Raw genomic sequence first — 24,101 nt, forward strand, 5'->3', positions numbered from 1 at the left:
TAATTTAAGTAAATAAATTGGATGAACTTTAGTGTCAGAAAATTAGTCTTTGTACAAATTAATTTGCATGCTAGGTTGAAAGGTTCTGAGCAGTCTTTGCATTCTTTGTGGTAAATCTCCTCCCTGTACAGAGATTGGCAGTTAGTGTATGAAAGCAAAGGGACGAAAATTCTCCCTTCTGTATCGTTACTACAATATTCCCACTGTAAACTTCATGTTCTATCAAATCTCAACATGTGCTGATTCTGTTTTTTGGTAGAATACAAAAATTTTCAGAAGACTTTCCAAGTTGGTACATAAGGGAGGGCAGGGGTTCCAACTTGAATAAAATATTTGGAAGGGGCCAAGTAAACCCTGCCCCACATAATCAATCTCATGACACGGGACACACATACCATTTGATTGGCAGTGCCCACCAACTTTCTAGGGGTGGGGGGAGTGTGAAATATTTTATTGGGGGGAGTCACCCTAGGAGGTGACTCCTATGAGGGAGGATATGGAAGTATTGTTGCATAGGAATGTTAGGATATTTCCGTTCCACCTTAAAAGGGAGCAGGCTTTGTGAGTCAGAGTCTGCGTATTTCCTGTTCACAGGATGTTTATGTTTTCTGTTGCTTTCGTTTTCTCTCTCTGTGTCGTAGACACTAAAGCAGGCAGTCATGTTTTTCTGTGTTCTGATCAATGCTGAATAAACTTGTAAATAATGCTCTCCTGAGTGCAACTTTTGGCTGTGCATTATCTGCTGATAGAGCGTGCATGAGCTCTGGAATGTGGCAAGATATTTTCTAGAAACTCATGTCGCTGCGTGCCTACGGGAGGTCGATGGATCGTCCGGCAGACGGCTTGGGGGCCTTGATGGACTTTATCTCCCTGGCAGTATCCCAACAACAGGTTTCGGGCCCAGATTCACAGCACTTACAGGAGTAAGACTGCGGCAGACTGCGCAGAGTAAGACTGCGGCAGACTGCTGAAAGGTATGTGGAAGAAAAGCGAAAGTGAGGCTTTTCTGTTTGCCGAGGCAAGGGCCTTTGAACTCCGGCAGACTAATGGATCTGGGAGCCGCGCCAAAGGCTTCGTGATTAATGAGCTGCCGAGATAAGGCGTCTCTGAAGTGAATAAGACTCACGGCTCAAATAAAAAGCTGGAATGGAGTTTTTCCAAGCTTCTGAGGCTGCTAAGTGCCCAAAGTTAAATCGGCACAACTATCAGACCTGGGCAAAATGGTGTGAGAGTTTGCTGCGTCAGTTTGGAGTGTGGCATACTGTGTGTGAGGCCCCTCCAGTTCCTCTGACAGATAGATGGAAGGCCGAAAATTCGAAGGCGATAGACTTAATAGTCTTGTCCGTCTCTCTGGAGGAAATAAAAACGCTTGCTGGCAATGTGACTGCACGTAAGATGTGGAATGCTTTGAAAGTAGCCCATCTGCCAATCATCCCAGCCCAGAGTTTGACTGCATCGGAGGTCCTGGCTGTTTCCCAGAATGCGAGTGAATGCAGGGATGCCGAGGGCACCGGTTGCAAGCTGCAGGGGGAGCTGACTGTCACGTCATCCCAGGCAGCATTCCAGCCTCCACGGGGAGCCAAAGAGTCGGCAGCTGAGAGCTCTATTTCTCATGGGAGCCAAGGTCATCGCCTTTGCAGAGGCCGGAAGGGCAAAGGTAAACAGAGGCAGACGCCTGCAGATGGCCAGAAGCAGAGGGAGGGTGAAGAGCCCATGCCAGAGGAAAACAAGGCTTTCTTTGCTGGCACAGCTTCACCAAAGGCTAAAGGCAAGTCTGATGGCCAGGAGCAGGGGGGCAAGCTGCAAAAGCCCACGCCGGTGGAAAACAAGGTTTTGCTTGCTGCAAAGGCTGCTCCAAAGGCCAAAGCCAGGTTTGTTGTTGATTCAGGCTGTACCCGCCATGTCTCAAAAGACCGCCATCTCTTTATCTCCTTCAAACCTCAAGAAGGTGAGATCCACCTGGCTGATGGAAAGACGTTGCGGATCGCAGGAGAAGGGACTGTGAAACTGGCAAGTCTGCACACAACCATCAAAGATGTACTATATGTTCCAGGTGCTGCAGACAATTTGCTCAGTGTCCCACAGCTGACTGGGCGTGGCTTTGAGATTTCCTTCAAGAGGAGCGTCTGTGTCATCAGAAAAGGCAAAGAGGACATTTTGCATGCAAAGTTTATGGATGGCTTATTCTGTATAACTTATGACGACAGTGCTGCTGTTGTGTCTAATGTTGATTCTTGTTGTGTTGCACAAACTAACAAAGTTCTTCATGCAGGATGCATTCACGATGCACATCGAAGGTTTTGTCACCTCTCTTGGAAGGCACTGGCCAAGATGCCAGAGATGGTTGAGGGTTTGAACATCAAACCCTGTAAGTTTCACATGAAATGTGTATCTTGTGCAGAGAACAAGGTGAAGGTTGCTCCAAAAGGCAAGGAGTCTAGCAGGCAGGCTTCCAAACCCTACCAGCTAGTGCACGCAGACCTGGTTGGTCCACTTGCGCCCTCTTTGGGTGGAGCAAGGTACTGCATGGTTCTAATTGATTCTTTTTCCAGGTACATTCATGTGTTTATGCTCGAGCAGAAATCGCAAGCGTTTCCTAAGTTCAAGGCATTCTGTGCTTGGTTGGAGAATGTTCACGGTAAACGTATTGGCTGTCTGTTTACTGATCGAGGCGGGGAGTTCACTTCTCAGCAGTTTGAAGCTTTCCTGACTGAGAAGGGAATTCAGCATGACTTGTCAACGCCTAGATCGCCATGGATGAATGGGCTTGCGGAGCGAGCAAATCAAACGTTGCTGCAAGGAATGAAAACATTGTTGCATGATGCCAATCTCCCTGATAAGTTTTGGGGGGAGGCTCTGTCGAATTTTGTTTACACTTTTAATCGCAGATTGTCATCACCTATTGGTTGTACTCCCTATGAGAAGATGTTTGGTAAGAAACCCAACATCAAACACATGAGAATCTTTGGTTCTGACATGTGGGTACACACCCCACAAAGCAACAAGCTTGGGAAGCGTGGGGCACATGGTTTGTTCATGGGGTACGAAAAAGGAGCATACAGGGTATGGATGACTGACTCTAAGTCCATTAAGTTCACAAAGAGTGTTGAGTACAATCCTAAGTGGGGGGAAAATGTGGGAATTTTCCAGAGTTACCCAGAGGAGGATGAAGGTGATGTCAAAGAAGCAGCTAAAGCTGAGGAAGCTGCTGAGGATGATGATGACGATGATGATCAGAGTTCGGATTCCTGTTCAGAGGGCGGTGCTGCTGCTGGTGTCAGTGACAGTGATGACACAGCAGCCTACAAGAGCGCAAAGGCCTCAGTCAGACCATCTGATGCGTCTGACAATGAACTGGAAGAACCACTGTTCACCATTGGTCACTTTTCTCCTAAGAAGGAGGAGATGAGTCCAGAAGACTTGCGTCTAGTACGCAGATCTGAGAGAGCCACGAAGGGCAGACCTCCAAAGAGATTTGCTGATGAGTTTGCTAAGACGGCAACTGCTGTTCTTAGTAGCTCAGAGAAGGTGTGGGAACCTTCAATCTTCAAAGAGGTTCAGGAGTTAACCTCTAAAGATGCTGAGCCTTGGCTTAATGCCATGAAGGCTGAAGTTGATTCCTTGAATAGGAACCAGACTTGGGAGTTGGTACCGGTAGTCCCAGGAATGAGACTGGTTGGCAGCAAATGGGTCTTCAAGGCCAAGACAGACCAGAATGGCAAGGTTGTCAGACACAAAGCCAGGTTGGTTGCCAGAGGTTTTTCACAGGTACCAGGACAGGTTTACCACGAGACCTACTCACCCACCGTCAAATATGAGAGCATTCGGCTGATGCTCAAGATAGCTGCAGAGGAGAAACTGCATGTTTCCCATCATGACATTAATACAGCTTTTTTGTACGGGATTCTGGAGGAGGAGCTGTTTATGCTTCCACCTGATGGGATGCAGATACGGAAGGGAATGGTCTGTAAACTGCGGAAATCCTTATATGGTCTCAAGCAGAGTGCCAGGTGTTGGAACACGAAACTCACTGAGACATTGCTTTCTCTAGGTTTTCACCAGGGCAAAGCTGATCCATGTGTGTTTGTCAAGGAGGAGGGGCAAAACAAACTGTATTGTTTATGTTTTGTTGATGATCTTCTGATGTTTTGGAAGAATCAGGCTTTCTACCAAAGCACCCTAGCTCAGCTGAAGGAGCACTTTGACATGAAGGATCTTGGTGAGGTATCCAACTATCTTTCTCTGCAGGTGGAGAGGGACCAAGCAGGTAATTTTCTGGTACACCAAACACAGAAAATTGCTGATGTATTAACCAGGTTGAATTTGGTTGATGCAAACCCAGCAGACACACCGATGGTGACAGGTTACCAGGTAGATAGTACTGCTGAAGCGTTTTCTGACACAACGCTGTACAGATGCATTCTAGGCAAGTTGAATTTCATTGCTAGATGCTCAAGACCTGACATAGCTGTAAGCTGTAACCTGCTTAGCAGACATGCCAACAATCCTACTGTTCAGGATTGGAAAGCTCTGAAGCGCATAGCCCGCTATTTGAAAGGGACTTTGCACTACAGGCTGAGGTTCACCAGTCAGAAGACTGGAGGTCTTGAAATCTTTGCAGATGCAAGTTTTGGAAGTGACACCACGGATGGTACAAGCACTTCTGGAGTATGCTACATGTACAACCACTGCCTGTTTGACTGGTTGTGCAAAAAGCAGACGACAGTGAGCCTAAGTTCCTGTGAAGCAGAACTCAATGCTCTGTCATTTTCACTCATGGATTGTGAATGGTTGATGCAACTGTTTAAGGACATCGGGGTTTCTGTGAAATGTCCTGTACAAGTGTATCAAGACAATAGATCGTGTTTGGCTTTGCTGAACTCGGAGAGTTGCAAGCAAAGGACCAAGTACTTGCAGATTAAGCTACATCGTGCAAGAGAGTATATTCAGAAAGGACTCATTCAGGTGTCCTACATGCCAGGAAATGAAATCCCTGCTGATCTGTTGTCTAAGGTTGTTAACAGAGAACAACTTAAGGTTTATGTACAAAGGTTGCAATTGGGTTGAACCACAGGTACTACAGGTTACACGGAAAGGGGGAGGATGTTAGGATATTTCCGTTCCACCTTAAAAGGGAGCAGGCTTTGTGAGTCAGAGTCTGCGTATTTCCTGTTCACAGGATGTTTATGTTTTCTGTTGCTTTCATTTTCTCTCTCTGTGTCGTAGACACTAAAGCAGGCAGTCATGTTTTTCTGTGTTCTGATCAACGCTGAATAAACTTGTAAATAATGCTCTCCTGATTGCAACTTTTGGCTGTGCATTATCTGCTGATAGAGCGTGCATGAGCTCTGGAATGTGGCAAGATATTTTCTAGAAACTCATGTCGCTGCGTGCCTACGGGAGGTCGATGGATCGTCCGGCAGACGGCTTGGGGGCCTTGATGGACTTTATCTCCCTGGCAGTATCCCAACAAGGAAGGACTATAGCTGCAGTCTATATACACACTCAAGAGTCTTCCACAAGTAGGGAATGTTCAGGTGGCTTTCTTACTGATCTGAGAAATGTAGTGTTCGGATTTAATCCTCCTAACAATACAGCCAGACAAAGAATATCATGGGACAAGTTGATGAAGTCTCCGTGGGTGGATCCACACAAAGGAAAAAACCAACAACACTATAAATAAGACAGAAATTAAACCATTATAACAAAAGGGGGGGGGACACTATGGAAAATCACATAGAATTTTTTCGCGCTCCAGCGCCATCTGGTGTTGCATGTTTATAACTCATTCAAAATGCTGGTTTTTGACTAATGTAGCTAAGTCCCATATGTCCCTGAGGGATTAAGTTATAATTTGAGAAAACAAGAGACTTGTGTAGTGTCTGTGTAGAGTTTCATATTCACACAGAACTGTACAAATATAATTCCTCATGGCAACCCTCAGTGATAGTAAATATAATTATGAGTTTTCAAGTGTGTGGGTGGGTGTTAGGCTGAACGCTTGGCCCCCGTTCTAATTCTTGGAATAGCCAGGCTAGCTTCCTGGTGAGGTGATAGCCTACGTAATGAGCCATTACTGGAACAAATGAAGCGGCTCAGCATCAGAGGCAAAATGGGTGGACCCCCTCCATCAACTGGCTGATAGAAAGACAAAGGGGGGGGGGGCTGGAAAGCCATAGTGACAGCCATATCTGATTTCTGTTTGAATTCAAGGCTATGGGAGAAACAATACCCCTTTGGGTTGTTGATTCTGTGAACCCCTCTGTCATAGGCTCAGGTTGCGTATAAATAAACCATGTGTCATAAAGACACCGCAGTTTCTGCTGTGCCTCATTCCAAACGGAAATGTGAACCCCTGGAATCTTGCACTGCTCGGAGATTGGGGTGGCATGCAGCAATATAATCCATTTAATGTATGGTGAAATTCTGAGCAGAGAGGGCTTGTTCTTCCCATCTTTGTGCTTCTTCAAAATGGGAGCTTCCCACGGGGGCCATTTGTGAGCCTCCATTTCAGACATGTCAAAGTAGCATGAAAACAGGGAGCATGATTCAGTTTTACTTTCTGCCCAGGCAGTGGCGTAGCGTGGGTTGTCAGCACCCGGGGCAAGGCAAGTAATTTGCGCCCCCTAACCCGTGGATTTGCGCCCCCTAACCCTAACCCCCAGATGTTGCGCCCGGTGCGGCCGGCCCCCCCCTGCACCCCCCACACTACGCCACTGTGCCCAGGTGTCTAATTACTCTTTTTATAAGCAGTTCAATAGTAAGATCTTCTAAAATGACAAAATTGCTTATCTTAAAATGCCTCAAAATACCATCTGGTGAGTGACTGTTTTAATTATTTTTACACGAAAGTAGTTACAAGGGATAGCTCAATCTGCTAGAGTGTGGTGCTGATAATGCCACGGTTGCAGGTTCGATCCCCGTAAGGGATAGCTGCATATTCCTGCATTGCAGGGGGTTGGGCTAGATGATCCTCAAGATTCCTTCCGGTTCTATGATCTATGAATATTTGGATCCCTCCTATTGTTGTGGACTACATTTCCCATCACCCTGGGCTACTGGCTAACTTCACTGGGGCTGATGGGAGCTGTAGTCCACAACCTTCCTCTTTCAATGTGCCCTTTATGTAGAAATCTTTCCCAGTCTGTTTTTGTGTTAGAGCTGTTGCATGCCCAGCTGCAGAGTGAGTAGGAAAGGACCAGATACTTCGCATTCACTGGGCAGGATCCAGAGAGCCTTTTATACGTATGAAAGCCACTCCAACTCACACGGAGTCTCCTGCTACTGCTGCTGCTTCTCACAGAGAAGGTGGTGGAGCATGTGACTTGTATGCAGTGCTTTTTTCAAGAAAAATAGGTGCCAGAAGTCACCACAAAGCTCTTACAGTAAGTCACCAGGAGACTCGGGGCAGCCCTGAGCAGATGCTGGTTTGACGATGGCTGCGTTCACCACTCATGGAGGTGCTAAAAATCACAGCAAGAATTCTCATTGGGAAATACTGGAAGACACAAGAATTGCCTACCCGAGAAGAATGGCAGATGAAAGTGATGGACTATATGGAACTGGCTGAGATGACCGGCAGAATTCGAGACCAGGAAGAAGGGTCGATGGAAGAAGATTGGAAAAAATTTAAAATATATCTTCAGAAATACTGCAATATAAAAGAATGTTAGAAAAAGGTTGGAAAAGAATATTAGGCCGTATTGGCAGATATGGTATAATGGAGTAAGTAAAAATGAAGTGTAAAATGAGGATAGAGGAGGATTAAATATTATCGAATGTTAAAATAAGTAAAAGAAAAGAAGGTTAGAAGGATTTGCTGGAGATACGATCTAAACTAGAATACAAAGCAGGGAGGTGAGAGGAAGTCATGGAAATAAGTAAAAGGGAAAAAGGTTGTAAAGGTTTAATTTGATTTTTGTCATTCTTTATTGTAATGTATGTTTATTCTTTGCTGAGTTTTTCTTATTGTTTGTTTTTTGTAACATGTTATATCTTTTTTTTTCTTTTTTTGTATGGTTTTTTTCTTTCTTTTTGTAACTTTAAAATTGGAATAAATATTCTATTAAAAAAAATCAAAAAAAATCAAATCACAGCAAGCTGGTTTTGGGGGTCGCCCTCTGGTTCTGGTGCAGGTCAAATAAATGCGTCCCCCGCCTCCCTCTTTTTTAGATTCAGGTGGATGGCGAGGGCAGCTCGGAAGGGTCCTTACACAAAGTTGTGTGTGAGAAAAGGATGGAAGAAAAGGAAATACAAGTTGGCCTCGCCCCATAGCTTGGCCAATCATGGCTAGGAGCGGGCTGGAGTCATCGATCTTTTAAAAAAGTGTAGGACTCACGCCGCTGGCCAGCTACTGCTCTGACTTGAAATGTTCATTTGGGGCGTCTCAGAAGTATGTAAAGGCAAGAAGCGGGCAGGGGAGCCCTGGCCCATGATGGCACCCACCTGAGAGGTGCTGGAACTGTGTTCTGGCACACTCTGGCTGGAAGAAAAAGCACTGCTTGCATGCAGAAGGTTGGGCTGGGAGAGGCCCTTCTCTCAGACCTTGCAGAGCTGCTGCCAGTCTTGATGGAGACAATATCTGACTCAGTATAAGGCAATTTCTGATGCATCTCCATATGCAGCCCTCCAAACCACATCCTGTGTCATTGTGCATGTGTGTTTGTGTGTCCTAACCCTCAGGAGCAGCTGCTTTGGGTGATCACAATGGGCTGCAGGGTGGAAGGAGGAGGTAGGGAATCCCCATCACAAAAACATTGCTTGGCTCTTAATTCTTTTTTGTCCTTTTATTGAAGAAAATGAACTTGGAAGTGTGACAGTTGTGAGGTTATTTTCCCCTGTTACAGATCCTATTTCCACACTTCTGCGTCTCGGGCACAGCAACATTTTTTTCCCTTTGCACTTAAATCTTCATGAAAATAATTGCATGTAAATGGATGTTCTAATAATATGTTGATTAAAAATGCATTAATTTTACATCACCAAATCATCATCATTAGTTGAAGCCCAATACACTACAAAATGCCTAATTTTTCTTCAGCCGTTTTGCATTTGTTGGTAACAGAGATTAACACGGCACTGAAAAAGCTCATTACGCATTCCTAGAGATTTTCTTTTGTTAATTTGTCCAAAAAAAGACCATACATTTAATCAATTTTCCACAAAAAAAGCTATGCTAAAGTGCTGTTAAACTATCACTAATTAAACCAGCTGTATCGAAAAAGGGAAGGGTTTGTTTCTGTAACAGATATAGTGCTCATTTCATGAGCACAGCGTTTCATTTCTGCTTTGGGATTCCTCTTGCAGCTGGAGAGAACAGAAGTACAACATGGGAAGTGCTGATGGCAATTGGGAATGCTGCTCCATTTATTGAAATCTCACCATTTGAGCAGTCACTTTCTTTAGAGCTTCAAATTGCATAAGAACAGCAGGAGAGCCTGCTGAGTTGAACCAATGGCCCAACTAGTTCAGCATCTGAGTCTCATAGCGACCAATCAGTTCCCTCTGGGAAACCTGTAAGCTGGACCTGAACACAAGAGCACTCTCTCTTCCTTTGTCAAGGGGATGAAGCTACTTTTTCACAGAGAAGTTGCTTCTTCCCTTTATAATTTTGGTTGCCCTTTTATTGTCACTCTGCAATTTTGTTTTTAAGGGAAGGCGATCAGAACTGTACACAGTATTCCAAATGTGGTTGTACCATAGGTTTAACAGCATTATGATATTAGCTTAATTTTCCATTCCTTTCCTAATGATCCCTAGTGTAGAATTCATCTTTTTCACAGTTGTCATACACCGAGTTGACACCTTCAGTGAGCTAACTACCAGAACCCCAATATCTCATTGCTAGTCAGTCATATATATATATATATATTTGCCTTGACATGCAACATTGAATTGCTTCTGTCGTTTTACTACCCTTTCCTCAGTTTGGTTAGGTTCTTTTGGCGCTCTTTGCCATCTCTTTTTGTTTTAAACATCAATAACTATTAAGTTTCAAAAACCTGGACCACCTCACTGCTCACCCCTAACTCTAGTTAATTTAGTAACCAGTTAAAAAGCACAGGTCCCAATATTCATCCTTGTGGGTCTACTTTCTACATGCCTCCATTTGAAGAACAGTCCATTTATTCCTACTGTTTCCTGCTACTTAACTAATATTCCACATGGCTCTGCTTACTGTGTTTGTAAGTCACTTTGTCATTTTACTCAAAGTGACTCAAAAATTACTCAAATAAATAAGTTACTACTGGAAATATGAGAAGAAGCATAACCCACACTTCTCTCACGGCTTCCCATGAACACCTGAAACCATTTATAGATTAGAGTCTTATCATCATGATTACTGCACCCATTGGTGGAGAGACAAGCTATACATTGATAAGCTTATCTTATCACATGTAGCAACAATTTCTTTCCACTTTCCTAAAATAACTGTACATACTTTCCCTCCCAGTCCTATTGTGTCTGCTTCTACATCATGAATGACCACTTTAATGTAACATCTTTCCTCTTTAAAGAAAAATGGGCATCTCATTCAAATTGACTTTGCTGAAGTGTCCTCCTATTGTGTCTCTTTTTTTGTTATTATTGTACGGCAGACAATTGTTGAAATTTGTATTCAAACATGTACCCATTGTGCACTCCTGTAGATAGTTGAGAGTGGTTTTGCATCTATTCAGAGTATACCATCTGAACACTGAGAGATTTCAGTTTGCTTTAATATATATTGGGTGTCATTTGATAGGTCAGACCGTAGATGCCATACAAAATAAAGTGCCTTGGAAGATTTTCTAAATGACTTGGGGAGGATCTGCTTTCAAAATGGCATTGCCATTCAAAACCTGAAGACATGCTCAGTCTCCTTTTATCTCTGTTTTGGAAGAATGTGAGCCTGGTGTATCATTTTGGAGCAGGAGAAAGGCTGCACCCTGCTAAGACAACGAAGATGTTTTTGACGCTTAGAGTTAATGATATCATAGAGGGTAAATGTATGATGAGGAGCGCTAATATAATAATAATAATAATAATAATAATAATAATAATAATAATTTATTATTTATACCCCGCCCATCTGGCTGGGTTTCCCCAGCCACTCTGGGCGGCTTCCAAAAGAATATTAAAATACTGTGATACATCAAACATTAAAAGCTTCCCTAAACAGGGCTGCCTTCAGATGTCTTCTAAAAGTCTGGTAGTTGTTGTTCTCTTTGACATCTGGTGGGAGGGCGTTCCACAGGGCAGGTGCCACTACCAAGAAGGCCCTCTGCCTGGTTCCCTGTAACTTGGCTTGAAGGCCCTCGGTGCTGGACCTCAGTGTCCGGGTAGAACGATGGGGGTGGAGACGCTCCTTCAGGTATGCTGGGCCGAGGCTGTTTAGGGCTTTAAAGGTCAGCACCAACACTTTGAATTGTGCTCGGAAACGTACTGGGAGCCAATGTAGGTCTTTCAAGACCGGTGTTATATGGTCTCGGCAGCCGCTCCCAGTCACCAGTCTGGCTGCTGCATTCTGGATTAGTTGTACTGCAAAATTAATGAATGTTAGAATGATGTTGGATTGAAGTTAAATGGTTTCTAGCAGCAATGTTATAAAGGAATATGTAAAAGTGGATTGCTAACAGGTGATAATCTAAAGTTACAATATATTAAGATAAAAGATTAAGATAGAATCAAAGAGGGAAAGGATTTGCTGAATTAACTAATTTGAACTGGAATACAAAAAAGGGAGGTGCAAGGAGGTCGGGGAAACAAGCAAAGGAAAGTTAAGATATGGAAAGACTAATCTGTTTTTTTAACTGTTTTTATTTTGTATTTTCATTTTCTATTTCCCCCCTCTTTTTTTCTTTCTTTTTTCGCTTATTTTTGTATTATGTTGAAACTTTAATAAATATCTTATAAAAAAAGAAAAAAAAAGTTGTAGTTTCCGGGTCACCTTCAAAGGTAGCCCCACGTAGAGCGCATTGCAGTAGTCCAAGCGGGAGATAACCAGAGCATGCACCACTCTGGCGAGGCTGTCCGCGGGCAGATAGGGTCTCAGCCTACGTACCAGATGGAGCTGGTACACAGCTGCCCTGGACACGGATTTAACCTGTGCCTCCATGGACAACTGTGAGTCCAAAATGACTCCCAGGCTGCACACCTGGTCCTTCAGGGGCACAGTTACCCCATTCAGGACCAGGGAATCCTCCACACCTGCCCGCCTCCTGTCCCCCAGAAACAGTACTTCTGTCTTGTCAGGATTCAATCTCAATCTGTTTGCCGCCATCCATCCTCCAACCGCCTCCAGACACTCACACAGGACCGTCACCGCCTTCACTGGTTCTGATTTGAAAGAGAGGTAGAGCTGGGTATCATCCGCATACTGATGAACACCCAGCCCAAACCCCCTGATGATCTCTCCCAACGGCTGCATGTAGATGTTGAAAAGCAAGGGGGAGAGGACAGAACCCTTAGGCACCCCACAAGTGAGAGCCCAGGGGTCTGAACACTCATCCCCCACCACCACTTTCTGAACACGGCCCAGGAGGAAGGAGCGGAACCACTGTATGACAGTACCCCCAGCTCCCAGCCCCTCAAGACGGTCCAGAAGGATGTTATGGTTGATGGTATCAAAGGCCGCTGAGAGATCCAGCAGAACTAGGAAACAGCTCTCACCTTTGTCCCTAGCCCGCTGGAGATCATCAACCAGTGCGACCAAGGCAGTTTCAGTCCCGTGATGAGGCCTGAATCCTGACTGGAAGGGATTCAAATGGTCCGCTTCTTCCAGGCATCTCCTCTGAAGATTAGTGTGCGGGGTGAGAATTTGAAATTCATGGGGTGGGGATTGGCTTAAATTACTTAGGATGTATCTGAGTTGGTAGCATTTGCTATTTTCAGGTGGAATCCAGTTCCATGCTGGGAATTTCATATTGCACAATTATAGATTATTAAGAGGTCTTGTGCAAGAAACCCACATCCACAAAATCTCAGACTTTTTGTGATAAGGAGAGGATGGTGGCAATTCACTGTAAAGTGTGGGATAACACATGTTTTGACATGGTGTCATCTTACCTCCCCAAAAACAAATGAGACCAAAAGATAATTAAATAGCCAATATCATCTCATCTCCCTGCAAACATATCATATGGAGCAAGGTTGTCTGTATTATGGATGTGACCCTCTCTTGTCCCTCTCAGCCTAACTAGAATTTAGATAAGGTCTCTTAAGGAGCAGGCATGATGTAATTGGGAGAGGAAGGTAACTTAGACCTAAGCCATATAGTAAGTGCTACGTATTTTGTGATTTTAATATATTACCCTGTTCCTCTGGGATGGGGTGGACTGAAACTCAAACTGATGCACATGAAACTGTCCCAAATGACTATTAAAAATCATATTTTGACTGAGAACATCTGTTGTGGTTCGAGGACCCGACCCCCGCGATGTGAAATAAATACACAAGGACACGTGATATAAGGTTAATGGGCAAGAAAAGGCCACAACTTTATTGATTACAGCAGTGAAAAGGTATTGGCTTAGGCATTGGATGTCTAAAACAAGGGGGTTTATTCACCAGTAGGTGGAGCCTGTTGATGCTAATCCAACTATAGGCTCTCCCCTGATGTCACCGGGGGCCGTGCCATGGCCTCCCGCCAAGCAGGCATCGGACAGAGTACACGACCGCCAGATTCCTTTAACAGAATACCCAAAAATTGAAGGCATAGGCGATGGCCACACCCAGCCCTTCGACACACCACAACACATTATTCCAATGCCTAACCTATCCACCAATACCACAAAAAGTTGTGACAATTGCTACGAGGTAGGCGAAAAAACCAAAAAGCCTAATGCCAAATGGAAAAATTCCTACCAGGCCCCCTAGACAATCAGGGCGACCAACCTAAGGTCCATAGCAAGGCCAAAGAACAAAGACCCTGAGCTAAAAGGGAGTGGAGGGTGGGTGACTCGCGATGAGAGGACGGAGAAGAATGAGGCCGAGGAGAGGCTGGCGCCGCCGCAAAAGGCTGCTGAACACGCCCCCTCGAAGGCACCTGGTTGGATGCCTGCCGAGGGGGCGTGGGCGCCAGCCAGGTGAGAGGAGGAGGCAGGGGGCTAATGCCCCCTGCTAGGGGCGGTGCTCGGGCTCCCGCCCACAACCACTCCCCTCTCTTCCAGGGAGGAGAGTCTTTGTTATACATAAATGTACAGCACTTATTACTGTTGTCCCAGTTGGTTGGGGAAAAATTAGTTGTACATCCCAATGTGGCAGTTAGAAATCCCTGTGGGGAGAGTTAATTTGGGCTGTTTATACTGACAGAATAGACGAGCATATTCCAAGAAAGCTAAATGGCCTTTGATGCTTCCAACAACACGTTGGCTAGTTCACATGCCTCTGGTGGAGCAGCCAATGTCAGAAATGCTGGCTTCCAGTTATAGATAGGGAAGGGCCCTCCTCATGGGCATGGACTTTGATATAGAAGGTGATTTTGTTAAGGGCAATGCTGGGTGGGTAAATACCACACAACAGAAGATGGATTGTGAACTGTCATTTGTCATAGCACTTACGTAAGTTTTCTTGTTGCAGAACTGCAGCAGAATGTCTAAGGGTGATGGGTGTCTTAGCAAAAAACAACAACCAATCTTGGCTGTGAGTCCTGGAAGACCTGCTGGTGTTTATGTTAATTTTTTGGATCTTTCTTTTGGATCTTCTGATTTATGTGGTTTGGTTGTGTACAATTCAATGGTTTATTTCTTGTTTATTACTACTTTTGTTATGTTTGTAGTTTTGCAATTTTTTAAATATGTTGTAAGCTGACTTGGGCATGGTTTTAACTTTGGAAAGGTGGCATACAAATAAAATGATTGATGATTAATAGGGACAAAACATGCTTACTAGAGGAAATTCATTACGTTCAAGGGATAATAGCTGGATGAGAGGTGTCACCTGCATTAGATTTTTGCATTTGTTCTGGGAGATTAATTAGGCATGCACTAAATGTCATGGCCCATGTGAAGGTCTAAGTTTTAGGTCACTGTAGGGAAATCCCCCTATACAACCACCAATATGGTGGGATGCTGTGAGGGTTGGCAGGAACTTCAGGGACTTTCCCTGAATATATGATACATAGCTTCCTCTGATTATTCATGCAATCTTGGCTCAGAGAAAATCCAGACCTATCATCTCAGGGCATGTGCAGACATCCAGCCAAACTGAGCTGCTTGAGAACAGCAGGCTGCCCATGAAGGATATATGAATGGTGGAGCAGGAAATGTAAGGGAGTTTTCAAGTGTGAAACTTAAAGGGTTACACAACATTGTTACCAGTTTGCAAACAAACAATGCACACACAGCAACAATGTACATTCATTACATGCACATGTGTGTGTATATCTGAATTGCCCGTGCGCATGCATACACACATGCACACATACACAGAATGGTAGAATGTTTGTTCCTCTTTGAAAATGCTAATTTAAAACTTTGCTGCACGCTTTATGTATAAACTGGCTTGACAGTAGTTGCACCATCTGGTAGCCCTTCAGGGATTTTCTTTTCCTTTTTTATTTAAATATGCACTACCAAATACTGGAAGAAGCAAATCAGATGGAAATGCAATAAAAGGCAATTCAAAACAATGTGATCTCTTTATCAAATATGGCAAAAATTAGAAGACAAACATCTCCAGGGCACAACAGTAAATGAACCATAACTGGAACAGAAAAAGATAGAATTTAAACTCACTACTGAATATTACTGAATTTAAACTTGGTATAAATATGTTGCTAAAGCTGCAAACAATGTCTGGTTTCATTACAACTAGAAATGTGTGTTGTTTTACAGTTAGTATGGAAGCAGACCCTCTTGAACAATCTTCCTTAAACTCATTATTCTCTGTTAGCATCATATTTATTACAGGAACATTCTCAGATGTCCTCTTTCTCACATTCAAGGCCCTGTGGTATGTTTACGCTGTTCTCTGTTTAGCCCGTTTTCCAGCTGTTTTACATGCGAAGCCCCCAGTGAATTTAGAAGCCCTACTTATTACTTGAAAATCCATCAGCATGTAATTTATTGAGAAATAAATTTTGTAATAATTAAGAGCAGAATTATAAACAGAACGCCAAACCCTGAGAATTGCAGGTGACCTGGATTACTTTTAAATACACAGTTGGAAAACAATAAGCATGATTAACAAAAGGATATTAGCTTGTAAATATTTCTCAGATAGATTTATAAACTTAGGTTCCAGGTCCTAGAATCTTCCTTTCTCTTCCCATGCCCTCATTGCATCCTTCTCAGGGGTAACACTTGGAATGCTAAGACTGTTAAAGGCAAAATGACATATTGCACTTCACTGGGTTTTAGTAACAGACAAGATGCAATCATTCTGTTTAGTGATATGCTTCTTCTAAAGAAGACTATGACGCTCAGAAGTGTCACATTTTAAATCTAGGGACTTGGCGTTAATGCCATATTGTATCTGTACCTGTATCAGTGTTAGTTTCAAGATTCAGTACTCTGATCATCAATTCTTTAAGCACTGCTGAGGAGTGTTCCATATCTTTCCATAGACTTTGTCACAGAATCATAGAATTGTAGAGTTGGAAGGAACAACAAGGACTGTCTAGTCCAACCACCTGCAATGTAGGAATCTTTCATTCAACCTGGGGCTTGAACCCATGACCTTGAAATTAAGAGTCTCATGCTGTAATGCATGAGCTATTGCAGTTCAAACCATATGACACACAGCAGCAAGTGCAATTCATTTGCTGCGTCCTAAACAGACATTGATTTACAAAATGCAACTGAGAGTGCTGCTGAGTTGGGTGGGGGCTTTTGAGTGCATAAGCGAGGAAACCTTGGATAACTGAAGTTGCAAAAGAGACTCCTTCATGACAATTAGCAATTGTCACATTGGGAGCCCTAATGGCAGTTGGCACCTTGAATTCACTATGTATTCAGATGAACACGATTATCCAGAGCTCTGTGTTAAAATCAGACGTATTGTGTTGCTGCTGGTACAATCGTTGGCATCTCAACTTAAAGCGGGGATGGGGCAGCTGTGATTTCACAGATCTTGCTGGACCACAACCCCCAGCAACACTGATTGTTGGCCATACTGGCTGGGGCTGAGTCCAACAACATCCAGAAAGTGACGTGTTCTCTATCCCTGAAATCAAAGGCTCTTCAGACTTGCTCTCTGCAACCTTCCTTGAAGGGGAAGGCCCCTTGGTGATAGGAGGCAGCCTCAGAGGTGGTTCCATGGTAGTAGTAGTAGTAATAATAATAATAATAATTTATTATTTATACCCCATCCACCTGGCAGGGTTTCCCCAGCTACTCTGGGCGGCTTCCAACAAAACACTAAAATACAATAACCTATGAAACATTAAAAGCTTCCCTAAACAGGGCTGCCTTCAGATGTCTTCTAAAAGTTTGGTAGATATTTTTCTCTTTGACATCTGGTGGGGGGGCGTTCCACAGGGCAGGTGCCATTACCGAGAAGGCCCTCTGCCTGGTTCCCTGTAACTTGACTTCTCACAGTGAGGGAACCGCCAGAAGGCCCTCGGCGCTGGACCTCAGCGTCCGGGCAGAATGATGGAGGTGGAGATGCTCCCTCAGGTATACTAGACCGAGGCCATTTAGGGCTTTAAAGGTCAGCACCAACACTTTGAATTGTGCTTGGAAACGTACTGGGAGCCAGTGTAGGTCTTTCAAGACCGGTGTTATATGGTCTCAGCGGCCGCTGCCAGTCACCAGTCTAGCTTCCGTATTGGTTGAAATCATTGGACTAGGGTGTCAGGTGTCATAGGGTTGGGGCTCTTTTTTGACAGCCCATTTGGTCCTTCCTGGGATCCAGATCTCCAGTCCCCAGCCAGCTGAGTCTCTCTTGCAGTCTCAATTCCACCGCCCCTCCCTTGTTGGGACCTGCCCCTTGCTGTCCCCTTGTTGTTGTTCTTGGCAAATCCTCTGTTCACTCTGGTGCCCTGTGAGAATAGGACACGCACTAGGATGGTGTTGCCAATACAAAGGCACTGTCTCCTAAGTGTTCTGTAGTTTCCAGTGCCTACACATAGCCATGGTTTGTCATTGACTTGCTGCAGGGCCTAGTTTGGGATTAATGAAGTGATCCTTCATCTCATTTACTACATTGAGCCAACATTCCAGTGTGTCTATGGAATTACTTTTGCATGTCCTACCATTTTTTGTTTTGCCTTGTTTTTACAGTTTGCCTTCTTATTTTCATTTGTCTATTCTATATATCATCATTACTACAATCTCTTTATTAGTGTGTTAATCCTTTGGTCTTCCAGTTTCAGGTCTACATGTTACCATTAATTTTAAACACACAAATGTCTCCAGGTGGCATTTCCACTACTAGTGGCTGCCTTAATTTACACTTTAAAAGCCTTTTTAAAAAAACAACCCTTTCCTCCTGTTGGTAATCATTTACAATTGGAATCTTGTACTAATGACTCCAGACTTCAAAATCCGTTTTTCCTTTTGCTTAAGCCATTTGCAAGCTTGAAAGGATCAGAGAAATGTGTGTGATAAGCTCTTGATTGCATTAGAGGGCCAAGGCATTGCTCTTTCTGCAAAAAGCAAATGACCTGATCACTGCATCTCACATATGTTTTGGTTCAGCATAAAAAAGAAAATGAGATAATACAATAAGAACAGTACTTGATCACTTGCTACAGAAGCACATTGCCATTTGATTCTATTGTTTCCTCTACCTATGAAGTAAAAATTGCCTATTGAAACCCAAGTAAGGTTTTTAATTGGAGGGCTGCTTCACCTTTAAGAGTTGCAGAAATGCAGCTCCATACAAGTGAAGGGTTCACATTATATTTTTGCTAACCATGCAGATTTTTTCATCTTATCAGTGCAACAGAAATGCAGATACTCATGTACACACATTTATATTAGTTTTTTGGGGGAACCCCCCTAAACCCTAGAAATTAATAAATGGCAAGATATTTGGGGTGAGAAGGGATAAATACCAGCTGCAGAGGAATTCCTGAGCTAGCCTATGCAAAATGACCTGGCCAACCTAGGACCATTAAGAAACAATATGGCACCATTGAGAACCATTGGCAGTGCAGGAGAACTGTCCTTCCCCCTTGCCCTAAGGTATGAACAGAGTCTGGGGGGTTGGAAGCTTGCCAGGGTAACTAGGTGTGAGGTGCCACAAAGAGTATTTTAGCAAGGTGTTCTGGTAAGAAGGACAAGGAAGAAAGACTGGGATCCATCTTGGGCAGGATGGCTGCTTGCTGGCTGGGGGAGATGACTTGGATTCCAGGGCTACACTGCTGTGGAGTACAAGCCCCTCTTGAAAGGACTGTCCTGTAAGATCTGGACTCCCTCCATACAGACTGAAGCTGTAAATAAATGAATAAATTATATTTCTTAAAGCTACGGCACTCTCTGTCATGTCTCAATTCTCCAAAGCAGGCATAGGCAAATACGGCCCTCCAGATGTTTTGGGACTACAACTCCCATCATCTCTAGCTAACAGGACCAGTGGTCATTTGGGAGTTGTAGTCCCAAAACATCTGGAGGACTGAGTTTGCCTATGCCTGCTACAAAGGAACACAAATCCTGGGTGAGTGCCTGGAACCCCATGGGCTCTTGCCACTGCTAGGCAGAGAGAGGGGGAGACACCCAACTTTTATAACAATATAATCATCAGATCTGTATGGTGAATCAATGGCTAACCAAATGGAGGGGCGTCTCCTGATAGAAATTCTAAAACAACAGCAGGAAGACGGTCAATCACATAGTTGATAGGCTTCACAAGTTTGTCCTCAGAAAAATATACCCACTGGACACTTTTAAAGTTAATACAAAGGGTAATGCAAAACATCATTTATTTGTTAAAACTATTTCTGTACCACCTGTCATGTAAAAACAACAAGGCAGTGGAGAAAAATAGATTCAAAATTAGGTTAAACCTTATTTATCAAATAAATAAGGTAATTTTTAATTGAAAATAATATTTCTTTTTACTGACTGCTCCCATATGTAGCCCTCTGTCATGCCAAAAGATTTTTGTGTCTCCAGCAACGCCCCCCACATTTGTCCTTGACAATGCGTCACAACCATATTTTCACTCTGACCCTGCCCACTTGTATTTAGTGGGGTTGCCATACGTCTGGAACATAGCTGGCAATTGGCCATCAGAAGCAGTGTCCAGGTGGAAATCGCTGAAATGTCCAGGAAAATCAGGATGTATGGCAACACAAGTTGAGGTTTTTCCTAGGTTTTGCAAAAAACGAAAAAAAACCCCCTATATTTAGCCACACCTACCTTGACATGTGGTCCTCTCTGCCCAAGAAACATCACCACCTCTGATGTATACAGTAGGCAGTATATGTTCTAGCAGAATCAAAAGTTAAGCTTAGCCATTTTGGGGATTTATACACACATACATATGGGAAGCTGATATATATTTTATACTTCTCTGCCCCCTCCAAGTGGCTAATAGCAGATTGGGGGGAGAGGACGATTTAAATTGGGGGAAAAGATTGGGATGAAAGGCTGAATCACTTCTCCCCAATGCCATGACTCTGATTCAGTTTGCCTTTAAGTCTAAAAAAGAAAAAAGAAGATCAAAGCCATTAACTGACCTGTGATCAGATTTTCTATGTTATGCCTAGGCTGGCCCAACTGCAAGAAGAAATAATCATGTTTTATGTCTGCAGTGTGAAACCACAAGCCAGGTGAGATTTTTACCTTGAACTTGTCTGCTCTGTAGTGATGTTACTTCTGGGGAAAAGCAAGCAGTAGATTTCATCTACGGGTGTGTAGCAGTGCATGAGAAACTTCTGCAGTTTACTTTACGCACCAGTGTTGCCAATTGCACTTATTCCGATTATTCCGTTTCAATGAGACAGACATATCATTCAAATATACAGCTATGTGTGCTGAAGTATGGCAGCCATAACGTTCATGTTGCTTCAGCTGGGTTTGAGGTGCTATGTTGTTTTTTTGTGGAAACAGTGCAGTGTATTGTGTGCATATTTTGACCTTGCTCCAAAGCCTGTTTACTCATAAGAAAGTGCCATTGATATCAGCAGGACCTACTTAAAGTAAATATCTCCTTTAATACCCTTGGGTGCAGCTCATGAGGCTCTGGAGATATGAATTCATTTAAAGTAGCTAGGTGTTCCCTCACTGCCTCTTGGGCTGCAGCTCCCTCTGTGCATCATTTATTCTGTTATCGCCAGGTTGAACACTGCTTTTGTTTTGGGTGAAGACACAGGCAAAGCAGAAGTGGAGCAGTTCTTCCTTCTCTCTGTCACCCAATAGCATTTATCCATCTTCTCCACACGGAGGACCTACTGTTTGTCCTTCCTCTTGCTTCAAACATAGCTGAAGAAACCTTTTAGGATTTACCGTATTTTTCGCTCTATAAGACACACTTTTCCCCCTTCAAAAAATAAGGGGAAATGTGTGTGCGTCTTATGGAGCGAATGCAGGCTCCTTGGCTTCAGCGATAGCAACGCGAAGCCTCCTAAGCGCAGAGGGAGAGCTCCCCCCGCGCTCCGGAGGCTTCGCGTTGCTTTTGCTGAAGCCGCCTGAAGCCCCCAGAGTGCAGCGTGAACTCCCACTGTACTCTGGGGGCTTCAGGCAGCTATCCGCAAGCCTTCGGAGCGCAGCAGGAGTTCCCGCTGTGCTCCAAAGACTTGCGGATAGCCGCCTGAAGCCTGGAGAGCGAGAGGGGTCGGTGCACACCAATCCCTCTTCTTCTCCAGGCTTTGCTTCGCTGGAGAGGCGCTGCACAGTTTTCCCTCTCTGCGCAGCGCCCCTTCAGCAAAGTGGGAGGAGAAATGGAAGGGGCTCTGTTTCTCCTGCCGCTTCACTGAAGGGGCACTGAGCAGAGAGGGGGAGAATTTCCCCCCCTGTTCTCCCCCTCCTATGGTCCAGTGCGTCCTATAGAGCGAAAAATACGGTATTTTTAAACTCTCACCATTCTGAGCTCATGCTGAACTTTGGTCCGCCTAACCTTCTCCATGCAATTGTTGACTACTTCTGTAACCATAAGCTTAAAATACAATGAAAAGAAACTTTCCCCTAAGAGTTGAATCCTGGCCAAGTTGATAGATTGAAAGCTAAAGAGTACCAGAGCCTACCAAAATTCCTCTTTGATCATTACTATGGAGAGGAACAGAAAGCTCTGCAATTTCATTTTCCTGATCCTCTTCCAGTTCTTGGTTACGGAGAAAGCTGCCACGTCTAATTTTGTTTGTGTAGTCCTTCCATTTGCATGAAAGGAGATAATGTAAACGAAGAGGAGGGGAAAACACTCCGGAGGATGACAAGTTCAGATTACTAGCAGAAGCGAGCCAATTTGCTATTCATTAAATGCTAATGAACTCAGCACCCATGTTTTATTTGTTGTACCTCGCTTCAGACTATGATGGTCATGAATCACAGTCAAAGTCCATGATAAACAAACATGTCAAAACAAGGCTTCCTTATAGCACAATGTGTCAGTCTTCAAATTCCAGGGAGCAGAGAGAGCCACGACCTTGGAACCCATTGTGATGTTACCCATAGCTGCTCTTTTTAGGAGACTACTGTGGCACGATTTGCCTAAAATGGGAATAAATGAGGAGGGTGGGTATAGGGCCCCCTGCCTTCCACCAGTTCCAATGGGTACCAGCCACCACTGTAGATATGTTATAACCATGGGGTAGAAAATTGTCTACATAAAAAGAATAAATAAGCATCCCTATCCCTGGAGTGGGCTTTCTCCTTCAGAGCCTCAATGCCAACCCTGGATAGCAGCTGTAAGCCATGTCTGATGGGCAAATGGGCCTCTGCAAGGGCAAAAATTTCTTCTTCTTCTGTGTGGGGATTGCCTTCATGTGCCTCCCTAAGTGGTATTTGTTCCTTTTTTGTTAAAGATCCAGGGCCATTTCTGGCCCATTGGCTCCTCTGAGTACAGTTTGCCTTTTTTTTATATGGCTGTCCCTATTTAGGTTATTAAGCATAATCTTATTGCTAGTAAGCAACCTAATGTTAAACCATTTAGCTTCTCCTAGATTACATCAGTGAAATGAGGACTAATATGGGAAATTAATAATACAGCAAAGCTTTCATGTTATGCTAATATAGGTATGTCATTCATGCCAGCTGGCTCTCATTTAGTCTTGTTGTGAATATGAACAGGATGGAATGCTTCAGAAACAGGAAGGCTTTGGATATCCTTCTCAGTCACTTAACAAATACATCATTTTTGAATTCAGTAGCCTACCCAGACTGCAAACAATAATTGACAATTAATAATGAATTATTAATATATCGTTACTGTTATTATTATTTCTGTTCTCATCTTGAATCTAATCACTGAGTTGGGTTTTGCTTTTCTATATTTCACTGAAGGAGGATTAAGTGATCCAAAACAGAAATCATTTATAAAGGTTGAATGTTTAGTCCAGAGAAAGGAAGAAAGGAAGAAAGGAATATATTTTTAAACATGTAAATGGGGCATCGAAAGATGAGGGTCAATTGTTCACCTTGTCGATCAAAGACAGGAAGCAATGGGTTTTAGCCTTCTTTCCTATTACATGGATTATGTAGATTGCAAATCTGAAAGACTAATTTATGCATGAAATAATGGTTCTCTAATTTGCATTTGTGAAAACTGAATATGTTCCATTCATAATTGTTATTTATATAAGTTTGAAAGTTAATCATGCAATGATGTGATAATTTCATATTTCCTGTATTTATGGAATGCTTGTAGTTCATAAATATAAATGGTGATATTATCTGCATATCAACTGCAAAATTCAGTGGATGCCTGCATTAAAATTCATATGTAGATACATAAGAAATGGTGTTTGTTCATTCACTTTTCACAAATGAATTTCCCCCCTATTACTTATCATGGTAATAGCACTGGCCCACAATGTGTTTGTAAATGACCCCCTACCATGTTTTGAAAATTAATAGGCAGTATCTACTATTTTCTAATTGTGCTAAATTATATTATTAAAAGCTAACAAAAACCAAATTCTTAGGACAATGTTTTCATAAAAGTTCTACAAAGGCAAGTTTCTTACCCAGGGCCCCTAGCTTTCAAACTGATTTCTCACAAAAGACATGGGGAGGGAA

General features: G+C 43.4%; 1 long non-coding RNA gene across 1 annotated transcript in view; it reads left to right on the top strand.

Moving 5' to 3' along the window:
• Window positions 1-23,677, top strand: part of LOC308458652 — a 92,019-nt gene extending 68,342 nt beyond the window's left edge. The window contains exons 5-6 of the long non-coding RNA XR_013977608.1: window positions 20,636-20,698; window positions 22,187-23,677. This is a non-coding gene — a long non-coding RNA (uncharacterized lncRNA). The remainder of the gene's footprint in view (window positions 1-20,635; window positions 20,699-22,186) is intronic.
• The last annotated feature ends 424 nt before the right edge of the window (window positions 23,678-24,101 follow it).

Source organism: Podarcis pityusensis (assembly GCF_964106645.2).
Source record: "Podarcis pityusensis genome assembly, chromosome: 1".
Taxonomy (NCBI): Eukaryota; Metazoa; Chordata; class Lepidosauria; order Squamata; family Lacertidae; genus Podarcis; species Podarcis pityusensis.